The following is a 5,665-nucleotide window of genomic DNA, read 5'->3' as shown; positions in this document are numbered from 1 at the left end:
CCATCTATTGGCAGAGGCAAAGAGGGGGCTATCTTTTTTTTTTGCGGGTAAAAAAAACCGTTGCCCCACCTCCTCTATCTCTATCCCCTCTCTCTCCGCCCCTATCTCTCTGCCCCACCCCTCTCTCTCTCTCCCGCTCGTCTCTCCCTCTCCCTCCCGCAAGAAGCTACGCCGGCCGATTCCGGCGAGCTCCGGCGGGATTCGACGACACCCGCCCCACAGCCGAGAGCCTCCCGACCCCGCCTTCCTCGACCCCGCGCCGCTGCGCCACCTCGCCTCCGCCCGCCGGTGCATGCTGCCACCTCACCGGACCCCAGGAGCCCCGCCGCCTCGCGCTGCCGCCTGCGCCGCGTTGCGCGCCGCCACCTCCCCACAAGCTCGCCGCCCTGCCGCGGAAGCCTCGTCGCCGGTCGCCCCGACCTCGAGATCCGCCGCCGCCATGGGAGCCGAGCACCGAGCTCCTCTGCGCCCCGCCCGCCATGGGAGATCTGAGGCCGGCCGGGAAGCGGGGATGGGGTGCCGGTGGGCCCCGGGGATCTGCGCGGTGGCGCTGCTCTGGCTCGCCGCGGCCGCAACCGAAGATCCCGATCCGGACGAGCTCGAGCGCGCGTGAGTCCCGCTCCTCCGCCCTGTTTTTTCCGTGCCTGCTCGCTTGCTGTGTCTGTGGCTCAGTACTATCGATTGCGTTGCATGTGCTCTGCGGTTCCTGCAATGCTAATTCTGTTTGCAGTCTCGTTGTTCTTCAGTCCCCACCGTGTCTTGTATTTGGACGAGCTCATGCTAATATGTGGTTGGTACACTACCTGGGCAAGGTCATTTTGATACTGATACTTGTGGGCAGCAGAGGGTTCAAAGCCTGACCATCTACTGAGGTGCTTAATTACGCCCCACGCTTCTTTGTTCCTTGTTCAAATATGATCGGAGTATCTTTATCTTCCGTCTCATGGATCCGTTGATAATATCCCGGAAGTAAATATTGTTGCTTGCTTCATCTCTACTATTTTCTGTAACTGCTTAGTGTTAAGCTCATGATCAACCCGATTACTTATGCGGCAACCTTCTTACGTAGGCAGCACGACAACAATTCTTCTTCCTCAAAGCATATATTTTCTCCAAGCGATCAACAAAGTGATTGGTCCATTTGGAAGGTACACAAGTTTCTGATCTTTCTGTATATTATGAGACAGAGGGAGTAGTTGTCAGTTCTTCTTTTCGTTCAATACTTGTTGAGGCTATCATAATTTTCTTGGAAACTTGTACGGCAGGGTCGGGTGGGCGCGCGCGGCGGAGGTCGGGTGCGGGGCGTCGCTGTCGCCGTTGATGACGCGGTTCGGGATCGCCGCGTGCTTCAATGCCATGTCGTCGGCCGTCTCGGAGGCTGCCGCCACCAACGCCGCGTCGGGCGTCGTCCAAGCGGTGCCGCGGACCGAGCCTGTTGTGTCCGCCGAGTGGCTGCACGCCAACCTCAAGGACCCCAATGTGAAGGTATAGCACTTTCCGTTCTGCTGCGCCCGCCCTCTGAAATCTCAATGTCAGTTGCACAATTGGTATAGTCTAGATTTAAGACAGGTACTCATATGGCTGGGGTTCTGCTGCCGTGGCAATTTGGTCAGCGCTGCTACAAGTGATAAATCCGTTTGCTTAACTAGTGATGCTAGCTAGTACGTGAATTGGTATTTTAGCTGAAAGAGGATTTTGGTGGGCTTTGTTTTAGCACCAGCAGTAATCTCAAGTTTCTTAAAAACAAATGAAGTGCTTGTATTACAGTATGTGACGTAGGTCAACGCTCCTCGGATAAACCTATTTCCGAAAAGAAAATCTTGCTACTGAAATAATGCTACATTTTGGAGGCCTTTTCTTTCTGGACATTATTGGCATAGTCTCGGGCTCTCATCACTATGAATAATAGAACACATACTACTAGGAGGAATCACATTTAACTATGCTATTCATAGGGTAGTTTTCTTGCTGTTAAACATGTCCACCGGCAAACATTGTATCTTATTGTGCTCTTACTTTTTTGTCTAGGTACTTGATGCCTCTTGGTCAGAAGATGATGGCGAGTTCCTCATTCCAATTGAGTTTATATTGTGTAGGTTTCTTCGTCATGATCTGGATTGCCGCAGTCATGTTCAAGTCCAATGATATCTTGCACAAGCAGACCGCTCTCAAGGTTGGTTCTTCATAATAACTTGTCTATCAACGTGCTTCTTCTGCTTCTAGAGGTTAATTAATTGTTCTGCCAAGCAGATTGCTCTCAAGGGCTTGTGCTTATCTTGTGTATCAACGTTCTTGTTCTGCTTCTAGCATGATTCTGGCATAGTGATTCTGGCATGCTATATTTTTCATTACGGTGAATGGTATTCTCTTTTCCCACACAGCATGATTTCCCCTTTTGGGGCCTCTCTGCTTCAAATTATTCCATATGATTGTAATATGCGGCCTTGAAAAACTCCTATGGTTTTCTATGATGCACTCAAACATCCTGTCGAACATATTGTATCAAGAGAGGGCGTGACATTGCAACCCAGTGATTTCCCTATTTATGAGTTTTTAGGTCCTGTGAACCAATTAGGCCCTTGGTCATTTCTTGAACTCAATCAGTAACTCATTTGTGGAAAAAACTTGACGATGTGCGTACCTATGTGTTTTGTTCTGTTTTGAAGTGGATAACATTGCCCCGTGTTTCACTTGGAAATAACTTATGTTTGTTGAATAATAGTAGGAATTTATGCACCATTTCTATCTGTTCATAACTCTTAAACTAGCACTTCTCTCCTTAAAATTTCTAATCAGGCTGACTGCTGTTTTGTGCTCCACAGATACAACGGTCCGGCAAGCTGCTATGGTGGTCAAGTGTGTGCTGCCTAGGAAAATAGATATTTAGTTTTAGGCCATTTCTTGTAATTTCCGATATGGAGTGCTTGTCTTTAGTTTTTGTTTTTACTTTGTGAAACTTGCTACCTATGGATGAAACTGTGTAATATTGATGAAACTATGTATATGTATGGATGAAACTTGCTACTATTGGTAACATGTGTTGGATATCCTATATTGGTCATATATATATATGTATGTGTGTGTTTGATTTTCTATGAAAATGAATGGATATAAGAAGAAACAGAATTAATGCCTATTTGGTCTCTTTGCCATCTGCCAGTAGATGGCAAAGAGCCTGCAGTCTTTGCCGTCTGCCAGCAGATGGCAAAGAGCCATGCCTTTTGCTGTCTGCCAGCAGATGGCAAAGAGCCATGCCCTTTGCCGTCAGCCGCTGATGGCAAAGGCCCCTTTGCTGTCCGCCATCAAAAGCAGACGGCAAAGTAGCTCTTTACCAGACCTTTCTTTGCCGTCCATTTTTGCCATCCGTGGCGGACGGCAAAGTAGCTGATTCCTGTAGTGATGCATGAATGCCCGACAACAGGAATGTATGTCACGATCCACCCATGATTTCTCTTCTCGGGTCAAAAGGAACAGATGGATGGATGCACGGACGGATCGATGCTATGGACAGCAGCAGTGCGTACTGGGCCAAAACGAGTCAAGGAATATCTATCTTGCATTCTTGATTATCTTCAAGTCTGAATGACGCGCGCACACACAATACACGTAGGATCCTCTCTGCACTGCACTGCACTGTGCAACGAATGGGCGCGGCTGCGCCGTATCGTTCGCATTTTCTTCGTTCTATAATATAATACGTTTTTTGACACTATATTAGAGAATACCAATTAATCCAGCCATGGACTTGAGATCTGGCCAACCTGTTTGATCCACCGGGACAACAGGGACTCATCAATTATACGTACTACTACTACAGCTTTCAAAGTCGCGTCACGTAGGGTTAAGTCGAGATTTAATCATGCTGAAAATAACGTGGTGCTAGCATGCAACAGCACTGTAGTAGTAGCAGGAGCAGCAGCATGGCTGCAAAAGATTTCGGTCTCCTTTGGTTTAGAGGAATTTTATAGGAATTTCATAGGATTTGATTTCTATAGAAAAAATTTCTGTAGAGCCCTTTGATTTATAGGAATGAAATCAGATTCCTCTGGAGGAATTCTTCCTATCCTTCACATTTCATAGGAAAACAAATATCAGCCTAGACCCAATGGAAAAAATTCTATGGTGTGAATCAAGAGGCATCTCATTTTCTATTCCTACTCATAAGATTTAAAATACATGTCATCTCATTTCGTATGACTTTTTTAATACTACGATTTTCTATCCTATGAACCAAATAAGGCCTTCGAATATCCGGGACAGAGGAAAACGGAGAGGACGTAGTACCGGAAACAGATCCAAGCCTCTGCAGCTGCTGACCATCACATCATTATTTATTTACTAGCCGTAACTTTGTGAAAGAAAGAACACGATTTAACACGTGTACTCGTACACTACTCCAGTGGTCAATAATTTGAAAGAGCACAGAGGGTGCACGAGCGGCAGGGAGATCTAGCCACTGAAACCAGCCCCTCATGCGGTAGGGCCCAACCTGGTATTATTAATGTAGTACTGTACTACAATACATGCTGCCACCCACACGGCCACACATTTCATCCATCTACAATCATGCCAGCCCAATAATCCATCCATCCAAAAGGATCTTCATCATCTTCACCTGCTAAGCAAAGGCATGCTTGTCCTCAAAAAAAAAAAAAAAGCAAACGCATGCTACTCCAGTGCATTATTAGCCAATTAAATCACAGATCCAAGCATGATTAACCTCACAACAGCGTAACACGGCCCACGTAATCATTTGCATGCATGTGAACTGCCGGACCATCTTCATTTTCAATTTTCAATTTTCTTTTTACAACAAATATGCCCACCATCGCCTATAATTACGTGTCCACTCTTGATCCAAGAACTGTCCGGACGGATTCCATGCGCGGCCTCTAATTACGTTGCCACCTATTTTGAACTATAGAGCAAAAATGATCCAATGCGAACCACCCAATGTGCCACCTCAAAATGCAACCCCCCCTCGCTCTAATTTTATTTGAGCAATTCACACCAGCAGGGGCCGCGGCACACATGATACATAAAACCGCCAAGTACAAATCTCTTTTAGCTTAGCTAACACTGTGCATAAGAATTCAGTAGGCGGACAGACGCATGTATCTTGCACATGGCGCCCATGCAACGCAACAATCCCCTTTTCCAATAATATTTTCCTTAGCAATCCTCATGATTGATCGGATCGCATCGACGAACTGCTCACTGGCAAATCTCCAACCAAGATCAACAACACAAGTTTTTCTTTTGGAAATGCAAAATTTCTGACGGCATTATTTTTAGGCATGGCAAATCTAATTTTTTTTTAGAAAAATTATGTTATCATGAGGATGACAATTGTCTTTGGCAAGTATGGCATTTTTTCGCCAAAAAACCCCTAAACATGGCAAGGATTTGCCATGCTTGCCAAAGAAAATTTCCATCCTCGCGGCGAAAAATTTGTGATGCTCAAAAATATTAACTGGGCAAATTCTATGATGAAAATTTGCAAGCACTCGAAACATTTGTTAATCTTTGACACACAAAGAATCGGAAGTTTTTTTTATTCTTCTTCATATTTTTCTTATTTTACTGTTTATCCAGGCTCATTTTTTGTTTTAAACAAGGCAAAAGACTTGCCATTTTTATTGATTAAGAAGAAGGTTTAGACATA

At 45.6% G+C, this 5,665-nt stretch overlaps 1 long non-coding RNA gene across 1 annotated transcript; it reads left to right on the top strand.

The window, feature by feature from the left end:
• The first annotated feature begins 2,027 nt into the window (after positions 1-2,027).
• Positions 2,028-3,002, top strand: LOC123039916 (uncharacterized). The gene is made up of 2 exons (XR_006418018.1): positions 2,028-2,173; positions 2,823-3,002. It is a non-coding gene; the product is annotated as an uncharacterized lncRNA (long non-coding RNA).
• The last annotated feature ends 2,663 nt before the right edge of the window (positions 3,003-5,665 follow it).

Source organism: Triticum aestivum, chromosome 2B (assembly GCF_018294505.1).
Source record: "Triticum aestivum cultivar Chinese Spring chromosome 2B, IWGSC CS RefSeq v2.1, whole genome shotgun sequence".
NCBI lineage: Eukaryota > Viridiplantae > Streptophyta > Magnoliopsida > Poales > Poaceae > Triticum > Triticum aestivum.
This window is presented reverse-complemented; position numbering and strand designations above follow the sequence as displayed.